The sequence below is a fragment of the Vicia villosa genome, unplaced genomic scaffold, assembly GCF_029867415.1.
Source record: "Vicia villosa cultivar HV-30 ecotype Madison, WI unplaced genomic scaffold, Vvil1.0 ctg.000469F_1_1, whole genome shotgun sequence".
Taxonomy (NCBI): Eukaryota; Viridiplantae; Streptophyta; class Magnoliopsida; order Fabales; family Fabaceae; genus Vicia; species Vicia villosa.
Window position 1 is genome coordinate 41,529 of NW_026705226.1, and position 11,404 is coordinate 52,932.

Consider the following 11,404-nt stretch of genomic DNA (forward strand, 5'->3'; position numbering starts at 1 on the left):
TTAAAATCTATAATTAATTTTTGTAAAAATTAATTTTTTTTAAAATAAGTTTATACAAATAAAAGGAAAAAGAGTATAAATATAAATAAAAGGAAAAATGTATTAAATATAAAGATATTTTAGTAGTAAATAAAATTTTTTATGGTGAGGATAAATTAAAATAAATTTTTATTTTTATAATCTACAATTTATTTTTGTTAAAAATTATCTTGTGAGCAAAATTAATTTTTGTTTAAATCAAAAAAATTATTTTAATTTTTGCTATCATAAATAATCAAAGCATTTTTAATGAAAATAGTAATATTTTTTTAAAATATAAAGTTAATTTTGATTGCTTTAAGAGTAAAAATTAATTATATGTTTTTTTATCTAATAGGACAGTAGTGATAGAGTAAAGCTGTAGGTAAAAGTAATATTTAGTGACAAATATTAGTGATAGAGTAAAACTGTAGGTAAAAGTGGTCTTTCGTGACAAATATTAATAATAGAGTAAAACTGTAGGTAAAAGTGATATTTAGTGACAAATAGTTAGCCATCACTAGAAATGAGTGTCACAATATGGCATTTTTTTTGCAGTGGCACATCCCTCACACATCATTCTCTACACAAGAAATTGAAATTCAATTCACTTTGGTTCATTCATTCATGTCAAAATCTAAATATGATAATGAAGAGAAAATGAGCACACACCCGAACATATGTATCAAGATTAATAGATTGTGTCATTCTGATTTTTATTGACTTAAAGCAATCATATCTGGTTTTCAAGAACATATATCAAGTTTTTAAAGATGCAAAAGGATTTGAGGGAAAGTAATTCATATGTATTTTACAACATGCTTGTGTTAATGAAGGTTGGTAAATCTTATGCATGTTCATTGATGAGAATGAAATACGTTATTTCCTACTGGACCTATAGGTTGCTAAATCTTATGCATGTTCATTGATGAGAATGAAATATGTTGTTAAACCAAGATTTCTATAGTGAAGAGAATGATGCTCAAAGCAACACACATCCAAATCTACTGTTTGTCAATTTTAAAACGATTATGAAAGCTACTGGAAATTGTGGTCATGAAAATAAACTTCAACAAAGTGGATTTGGCTGTCTATAAGGTAAGTGAAACTCTACATTAAGCTACTGATGCAACAAAACACAACATCCTTCACTTCTTTATATTCATTTCTTTAGTAAAAGAAATTACAAGCATAAGGATTATAAGTGTATTCCAAAAACAATATCAAATATAAACAAAGTTAAGCAACTCTAAGTAAACACCAACTCATACCAAGAGATTTCAACACAGAAAAACAAAAGAGTATGGTTCAGACATTTCACCAAACACTTCATGTGCATAGCAAGAAACGATAAATTCAGCAACAATTTTTCCCTGATTCATAAACCACAACCTGCAATAACAATGAATAACATATTAACATCACAACAACCATTTCACATCGAAATTCGAGCTTAAAAATGAAAGAAAAAGAAGAAGAAGAGAACTCGCGACGATTCGACATCTAAACACCACTGTTTCACGACTACTTCCTGGAGCTGTTTCAATGTTCTGAGTGAGAGAGAGACCATTGCGATGACATTTCGAATTTCAGGATGAGAGAATGAAGAGCCTGGGCAGCTGCCCAGTCTAGCCGGGCGCTGGCGTCGCCTATGTTTGTAAGGTGAGTTAGGTCAAACTCTAATATGGTATCAGAGCTTAAAAATAATTAAAACTCATTTCAATAATTATATTTTGAAAAGTAATTTTAATTCAAACAATCCAAACAATAAAAAACAATTTTAAGTGAAATTATTCTAGCATAAATTAATTTTAATCAAAATCAATTCTCGTTATGAGAGACTAAAAATTCAAATATATCTTTAAATTCACGTTAAAAACACTAAATCACAATAGAAAACCTCATCCCAAAATGAAAATTATTTGACAACAATTTAAAATTTTGTTATTGATAAGGTTTCTAACATGTTTTTGATTAAATTGACGTGTTTTTAACATGATTGTACCATCAACTTACCTTTCAAGAACACAAACTTACGTATAGGCAAGCTAAACGTAGTTCAAACACATCACAAGTCATTCCCATACAATCTACCTACAAGTGACAAATAATTGATATTTACTATGCGTCCCATCCTTTGTGTCTGTCTCGTACTCTTCGTCTGTTTCACAATGTACGTCTAACTTTTAATCGCAGAAAGCACGCGACCACTGCACGGAACTACTTTAAGGTTACAATAAAAATAAAGTTTATCACAACTCTACCAAGTACTCTACAGTTTTTGGTATAGACGATCATGCAGCGCGTATTGAAGTAGAATTCTTAGATCTAAATACAACTTTTTTTGGTCTTAATTAAATGGCTCTATAACGCACATTGCACCGTCCAACTGCTAAAGAATAATATCCAAATCCTGATTTATTTATTTTATTAGTTCTAGAGAGGCTAATCGTTGACTTTGATCTAGTTAGCCTAATAATGCATCGATTTTAAAATAAGGGAAGTGTTAATTTAATGTCTTAAACACTATCCTTTCTAGTTATTATTATTAAATTTTTTTTTTTTAATATTTAATAGATTAATATATTAGATCTAGATAAAATACATGCATTATTCAATAAAATAAAGTAATAAATGTTAACTTATAATAATGATTAGAGAGAATAGGTAAGGATTTAAATTGTATTTTTTAAAAAATAAAAAAATTCAATACATTCGTGATTAGAATGTGTGATCAATGTCACATCGTAGGCTTGGACAATCAACGGAGAAGGGGGGTTTATCTGCAATCACTTCAATGCTCAAGTAAGTACAAGTGAAGAGGTAGTGAGAAATTTTTTAGGATATAATACATGATCCTCCTACAGAGGAGGATATTTATAATGAGCCCCAATGCATGGTTAATGGTCTCTGTAATGGGCTGAGAATCCAGACCCATAACAGATGATTGTCAGGATTTCCACGTGAACGTGGAAATGAGCAGCACATGCTCATTATTCTGGGTTAATCGCTCCAATATCTCCGAAAACTGGATGAATTGGTCCGTTGTGAATGGCGATGGTTGTCTTTTCAGTCACGTGAGATGTGCAGATTAGGTTAATGATGTGTCCTCGGGAGAGGAGCACGAGGGGAATGCGATCTCCTCTAACCTCACCGGATTGGGTTAGCGCTTTGAGCTATCTTCGACACAAAGTTGAACTGGGTCGTGCTCGACGGTAGGCCAGCCACAAACCCAGTCTAGAACAGGAGCCCCGAAGTCGTTGCTCTTAGGCAGAGGAGTAATAACTTAAGGTCAGTTCTTACGAAGAGGAGGAGGAAATGACTCTTCCCGAAGCGAGCGTCGTTTGTGCTCATGATGACGAGCTCGCGTTGTCGTATATGTTGCTCGCCACGGACGACTCTTGTTCGTGAGTTAGCAAACGCGAGGACGATAACTCGCTCGCAGCTTGCTGGATTTCGCTCCTGAGGATGACGTGTTGCGTTCGGATTATGGTTGACAATTTCACTTGGCTATGAAAAGTTTCCAGTGCCACAAGGGTCTGACGCACAAGCCCATCGTTGGAGACGTTGTAAACCTGTTTGCCCAGATTTCTAGCAAACAATCTCTAGCCTCTTATTGAAGTTTACTTGCAAGATCGGCTACAAAATCCTCGAACTTTGAGCTAAGTTTGAAAATGTTTGTGTTTGGATTTAGTATTGAGATTGGGTAAAAAAACTCAGAAATGCAGAGAATCGAAATAAAAACGAAGCAATATGACAAAGTAAAATTGGACACTTGAAAAGTTAAGAACTGAACATAAATTGATTTAAATTGAAATTCAGACGCATGCATACATGTCAGAATTTGCTCGTTTCTTTCTTGATTGCGGATACTTTGAGCTTTTCTTACAAAGTTACAAAATGAGACCCTTAAAACTGAAAAAGACATCTACTTATATAGACAAATAAAAATAAATGTTATTCCTTGTCGATCAATCACCATTGGCGCGTCATTATCCTTTGTAAAACTGCTATTTTCCACTTTCCCACGTTCTTCACAACTGCTTACCACTCATTTTACACTATTTCGCTTGCAAGCCTCAATGTAAAATTGGCTAAGTCCCCATCCATCTTCAACTAGCTTGGCTAGTCCTCTGAAGTGTACTTTATTTCGACATCCTTCATGGTAGTGGATAGTTACGCAGCCTCTTCTTTGTCGACCTGCCTCTTCTGCTGATACTCTTGAACTTTTACTCAGATTTTCCAACTCTTATGCTCTATTCGAAAATTACCGGCTAACAAATTGCCCCCTAAAAGGTTAGTTTCGATTAGAATATATTCGACTGAGAAACCTGAGCCTTTTCTACCATGGTGAATTTTCGACTGTCACTTTATTGTTGGTGTCATCGTTATAATTACAACTTTCTGTGCTGAAATTTTCCAGGCTCTCTTATCACGTCTCATGATTACCCCTACTCCCTAGATCGGGGGTTTTCAAGCCATTACTACCAAATCTCCCTCTCCCTGAACACAGAACCGCTTTTACTTACATGCAGCCATCATTTGCTTGATTCTATAACACCTCTTTCCTCCTCTATAAATACCACACTTCATTCTCCTATAGAGCTTCTTCTTCTTCGCTCCCGTTTCTTGTAACTTTGTTAACCAACAAAGTTTTTCCATTTTATTGCTCCCTTTCTGTTATAATGGCAGCGTCAAATCCTTTCAAATTTGGTAACAACCCTTTAGCCTTTTCGCTCACAAAGGAAGAGGGTTTACAAGTCACTCTTCAACCACCATCTTCTACAAAATCAAAAATGAAGAAATGGAAATAACAATTGTTGATTCCCTTCGTAGTCGACAAGAAACTATGTGTTTTCCATGGTCTGTATCCAGACGCGAAGACACATCCGACGAAGGTTTAAAAATACTTTCCCTGCTATACTCCTGCAATTCCTCCAATTTTTGACAAAGGCGTTTTTTACATGAAGTTCATGGATCCCTCTGCTAGGATTTTCCGCTCTATGCCTGCTCCAGGGAACAAAGACTATTTGGCCTGGCTTAACAAAGTCCAGTCGAAACGCAAGGCACAGTGGGTGGACGTTGGTATTTTCGACGTCATTGTTGATCATCATATCAAGGACAACAAGGAGGTTTCTGACATGGAACATTTTGCTTTCCTAACCATGTGGCTTTCGTATTTCCTCTTTTGTCCAGGCTCATTGCAGGTAGCCAAAGGCTTCATCCCTTTGGCGATCCAAATTCACGAAGGTTGATAAGTCTCTTTGGTAAAAATTTTGTTGATGTATTTATACAAACACTTGGGTTATACTGCTTTAAAAATCAAACTTTTTCCTACTGCTAACAGGTCATTGGCTCTGTCGGGACCCTTTTGGCTCTTGCAACATTGGCTGAATGCCACCTTTGAGCACAAATTTGGTTATCCTATGTCAGAAGTTGTCATACGTGTGTCTGAACATGGGCATATCGAAGGAGTGAGGCTTGCTCTGACCACTCTCCCAGAGACTCCTAATAGGTATATTCTCATGAAGTATGTTAATATGTTTCTTGAGACCGCCACTTTTATTTTAGCCATGGCTCCCTTTATAGATCAAAGTGTTGTCCTATCCTAGTTTAGAAATCCCTTTCCTAGAGTTTTCTTAAAGGTTGTTGCACAGTTGAACATTGTATGGAGAGCCTTATTAACCCCCACCCTTTTATCTTTCAGAATCGACCCTGGTGCAAAAGGGTATGGTTTAATGAGTTATCAACCTAATTTGGTGGCTCGATAATTTGGTCTTAGCCAAATGTTACCCAAGTCCTTATTTTCTCACTATCTCGACATTGTTTGGGATGGTCGACAACTGAACGCTGACAATCATGTAGTGTGTCTCAAATTCCACAAAACTACTCAACTTCTTGAGCTCCCTATATTCCCGTTCCAACATTCTTTCTTCGTCACAAAAGAATTTAACCATTGGTGGTCAGCATATCAAAAACAATATATCTCTGCTCCAGTCTTCCTTCAACGATTAATCGATGTTTTCAATGTCTAGGATGCTAAATTGGCATCTACCGAACCAGTAGCGGATAATCCAGACGGAAAAACGAAGTTGTCGAAGATGTTCAACCTAATAAGGTAAGCTCTATCACCTCTAATTCACTTGTGTGTCCTAAGTAAGCCATATTTGAATTTGACTTTCGTCTCTCAGGAACAAAAACACCCTTCGACTACTGAAACTCCTTCCGACAAACTTCCAAAGAAGAAGAAAGTTTCCAAACCCCCTCAAGAACATGTATGACACATTCCTATATTTGTTATACTTAATTAAACTTCCTCTTATGCTTCGTCTTTTGCATAATTATGAAGCTTTGAGTTTCCCGTCGCACCTAGGGATACATAGGAGCAAGATTTAATATCTTGTCAATCACCCTAGTAAAAAACTTATTTCTCCCCTTTATTTCAAATTTGTAAATGCCTCGTAATAATGAGAAGAAATCAAATTCCTTATTCTAATACTCTTATTCACAAAGAGGATTAAACTGTTCCCGTTGAGTACAACGAATGTGTGGGGTGCTAATACCTTCCCCGCGCATAATCGACTCTCAAACTTGAATTTGGTTGCGATAACCATAACTTTATTCTTTTAGGGTGTTATCGATGTTTTCCCTTTAAAAAATAAATTACGGCGGCGACTTCATTGAATTTCAAGCGTTCATTTGCTCGGGTATTTTTCGTGCCACGACACTTACAATGCCTGTTATGTTGAACTATTACAAAGGAAATTTATCTTTAGCCGATTAAAAGTGAAATTCATGTATGAGTATCACTCATTTTGTTTTCATGAGCTTTATATATTGCCTTACTTTGTCCAAATTCTATTTTTGAAAGTCATATTGTTAGAGGACAAGTAATGATTCAAGTTTATGAGATTTTGATAAGAGTTTTTATATCGCTTATTGTGTAATTTTTTATTCCATTTTTATTTTTATTTCTTGTTTTTTCTACTTTCATGCGCTTTAGGGTGTTTTATTCTTTTTCAGTCAATAAGACTCTAATGGGATGAAACAAGCGTGAAAGAACCGAAGAAAACATGAAAAGGCCTTTTTCAGTCTAAGAAACCAACAAGCAACAAGGGTGAGTCAGATCCATAAACACCCCTCGTGTTATCCCTCAAAGAAAACATGCAGCTCAAGAGATTAGAGGCCAACACGTTTGGGTTGTGCTAGCTTGTATGGGACGTGTTGGCCAGCACTACCACCCTGTTCTCATAATCACACTCGTGCCTTGACCAATTTCAATTGCAAAGTTTAGATATTTTTTGTAACGTTTTTCTAACCTTTTGTGATTTTTAACTGTTGCAATGCAAGACTTAAAAGCTTTTTAGTGTCATTTACGTGAATTTAGGGCTCTTGATTGTAATAATTCAATATAAGTAGCTCAGAATTCCTTCAAAAAACACCTTAGCTTATGCCCTAGTTTACATTACAAGCTCTTATTTTCTACAAGTTTATTTTCATTCCAAGTTGTTGTACTCTCTCTATTGGGGCTTTTCTTTAATTTAAGTATTCTATTTCGTTTAATCTAGGTTCCTTTATTTTTATTAGTTAATATTATCGTTATTATATTTCAATTATGTATGCTTTTTCCATGTTTAATTCATTTGTATTACATTTTATCATGAGTGACTAGTCAATTAGGTATAAAGGTTCGCGAGTCTCATGACATATCTCATTTGAATTCTTAATTGTTCGACTACAAAAAATTAGATACATATGTTATTTTAGAGTCTGAGATTTTAAAACATATACCATTTACAAAAGTAGAGGTAACTCAGGTACTCATCATATACTGAAAGGGTATGTTTCGATACCAAATAGGGGATTTCTAGACAACTGAGTATGAGATGAACAAAGTGTTTCAGAATAATGTAAGAACAAGAAATGTTCTGGTCAATATTCGTAGTTTTGATGATAACATTATATATGAATTTTGTATAAGACAATGTGGTACTCTAATTCTTTACGTTTTTCATTTCAGGAAAAGTCTAAAAGAGTATGCACATAATCAGCATTCAGAAGCTCTGACCCAGAAGATCTGGATTGCTTCATTAGAACATGGTCTGGCAGACATCAGAAGATGGTCTTGAAGAAATCAGAACATGATCTGGAAAGCATCAGAAGATGGCAGTCAGAAGCAAGGCTCTGAAGATCTGATGGTATTACGCTACAAAGCACTTCCATAGTCTGTTGACTAAAGTTGCATCTGCACCAAAAGCTAAAGACTCTGATATTCAAACGTTATTCTACATAGTCTGAGTCCAGAAGCAAGTACAAGATGAAAAGGCTATAATGTCAAATATGTCTGATTGACAAAAGGAACGTTAGAAGCTACAAAAGGCAAAGTCAGCAAAAGCAGTTGAAGCATGGCTCGAGGTAGTTGACAAAAGAGTGAAACATTAAATGCAGCAGTGTACTATTCACGCAAAGCATTAAATGCGCTCAACGGTCACATTTTCCCACTGCCTATATATAGAAGTTCTGATGGTGAAGCATAGATAATATTCTCGCTCTAAGTACATAAATGTTTTCAAAAAGCTATCACACAAAATCAAAGAAGAACTTCATCTTCAACCTCACAACTTTGTAATATCTTAGTGAGTGTTAGAACTTAAACTTAAGAGAAAAATCACTTGGTGATTATAGCTTATTAAGAAGCAAATTTAATCTCTTGTAATATTTATTTTACATTGACTGTAAAAGGAAGTTCCTAGAGTGATCAAGTTGTGATCTGTATACTCTAGAAGACTTATAAGTTGTCTAAGTGGAGAACCATTGTAATTAAGATTGATTAGTGGATTAAATCCTCAGTTGAGGTAAATCACCTTGTCAAGGGTGGACTGGAGTAGTTTAGTTAACAACGAACCAGGATAAAAATAACTGTGTGATTATTTTTTATCTGTCATTTTTAGAAACAACCCTTATTCAATCCCCCCCCCCCCCCACTTCTAAGTGTTTTTCACTCCTTCAAATAATAGAGAAAGTCCCATTTTTATCTATTTTCTATAACTTAGTATGTTTCTCGTAATAAAATCGGAAGATCATTTGGATATGTTTAGGCAAACATCATGTATCCTAAGCCCTATTTGTTATTATAAGTCTTTATATGATACTTTTACTCCCTCCGTCCCACAATGATTGATTCAGTTGGGCATCTCACACATATTAAGAAAAATGTATAAAAATAAGAGAGAGAATAATATTTTTACTATAATACTCCTAATTATGCATTAGAAATGATGAATTTTTTTATTAATTAGAGGGTAGAATTGGAAAAGTGTATTAAATTTTGAAATTTTTCATTCAATTTGGGACACCATTATATTTCAAATGGATCACTCATTATAGGACTAAGGAAATATTTATTAAACTGAAAAACACTCAAATTTTGATCGTTTTAATTTTACACCGATAGAATAAAAATTGATATTCAAATAATTAATCCCTAAAATTCGATAATTTATTTTATTTCTTTGCATTGTCGTACACTTGTGGCGTATCAGAGTGTCATTGGTAACCTATAAGTGGATTTTTATAAAGCTGACAAAACGGGCCTGATCAATCGGGTCAGCCAAAAGTCCATAAAAAATTCTGGATTTGAACATAAAAATTAGAGCTCATTTATCATCCGGACTTTTAAACCCAACCCGTTAAAAGTCTGAAGTTCAACCGAACTAATCCGTCCGGATTACGGGTAGCCCACTTATTTTATTTTATTTTTACAAAAATATCAATAACATTCTAGTTAAAGTTAAGTGAATGAGAAGAGTATATAATGACTATTACAAGTGATATTATTGATATATTATTTTATTACCATAATAGTATCTACTGCACTTCACTTATGTTGGTTTGGCACATAATGATATAAGAGACAAGAGCATATGATCAAGTTGCAGTTAAGTTTCATTCTGTTAAAACTAAACTTAATTTTTAGTTTACAATTGTATTGTTATGAAAAGATGCAAATTACGACACTATTGGAACATGTATGTGAGATTGCAGGGATGAATCAAACGAAATAAGTATCTTATCATTCAGATCAACAAGTGAACTATGCTAGCTCATGTAACATGAGAAAAATAAACAATTTTGGTAATAAACGTAAAACAATTTTGGTGCTATGAGTTTTGTGTTGAATAAATAATTAAAGAAAAAAATTAAGTGTGACACTTTACTCAACTCAACTGTTACTACAATCTTTACACCAACGATTAACTTTTACATTTTAACACTTCAAAATTATCTATTTCATTCATTTCTTCATATGTTACATGGATACAAATTTACAAAATATTTATAAAAAATTATTTTTCAAATAAAAATTAGATATAATCCAGGCAGGCCCGAATAACCGAAACCCGTTAAGCACAGGACTTGAACAATTAAATTGTAGCTCGTTTAAATTCCAAACTTTTTAGCCCGACCCGAACAGACCGATCGGATAGCCCGTTTTGATAGCTATAGATTTTTATCATAATAGGTAAGAGTGGTAGTCAAATAGCACATATATTGTCTTTAAAAGTAGTAATGTGTATTACAAATAGGGATGACAACGGGTCGGGTCGGGTGCAAATTTCACACTACCCTAATCTGCACCCGAAATCACTACCTGAACTCAAACCCAAACCCAAAGACTATTCGGGTGACAAAAGAACACCCATACCCACACCCGTTGGGTTCAAGTTTTTTCACCCGAACCCGCGACAAAACACATAAAATACAACAGCAAGATTGAAATTTTCCATCAATTTTCCTACAACTTTCCAACAACATTACAATTTTCCATCAATTTTACTACGACTTTCCAACATTAATATTACAATTTTCCATCAAATTTGAAATTCAAATTAAAATCTAAAACTTTCCATCAAGTTTGTTACACTTATATATATTTAGGGGCACTTATGTAATTTCAGGTCTAAGTGGCCGTAGTTTCAGATTTTGGGTGCGGGTTTAACACAACCCTAACCTGCACCCGAAATATCGGGTGAATTTCGAACCACAACCAGAACCCAGTCAACTGGAGTTTTCATCTGTTGACTCGGGTTCAGATGCGGGTAGGCCCCGCGGGTTTGGCTCTACGTGTCATCCCTAGATGCAACTTCTAAGTTGTAAAATACATACTCCCTCCTTCCTGTATTATAAGAGGAATTGAATTTTTAAATTCATTTAATAAGTAATGTATTTGGTCTATACATAGTCTGGATACATTAATTATTCAATGAATCTAAAAACTAAATTTCTCTTATAAAATGGGTGAAATTTAATTTTTAAATTCATTGAATAATTAATGTATCTGGTTTATACATAGACCAGATACATTAATTATTCAATGAATCTAAAA

At 34.2% G+C, this 11,404-nt stretch overlaps 1 long non-coding RNA gene across 1 annotated transcript; it reads right to left on the reverse strand.

Annotated features, from left to right (window-relative positions):
• Positions 1-379: 379 nt before the first annotated feature.
• Positions 380-2,307, reverse strand: LOC131628611 (uncharacterized). The gene is made up of 3 exons (XR_009291851.1): positions 2,035-2,307; positions 1,505-1,667; positions 380-1,410 (listed from the first exon to the last, which is right to left on the reverse strand). It is a non-coding gene; the product is annotated as an uncharacterized LOC131628611 (long non-coding RNA).
• Between the last annotated feature and the right edge of the window lie 9,097 nt (positions 2,308-11,404).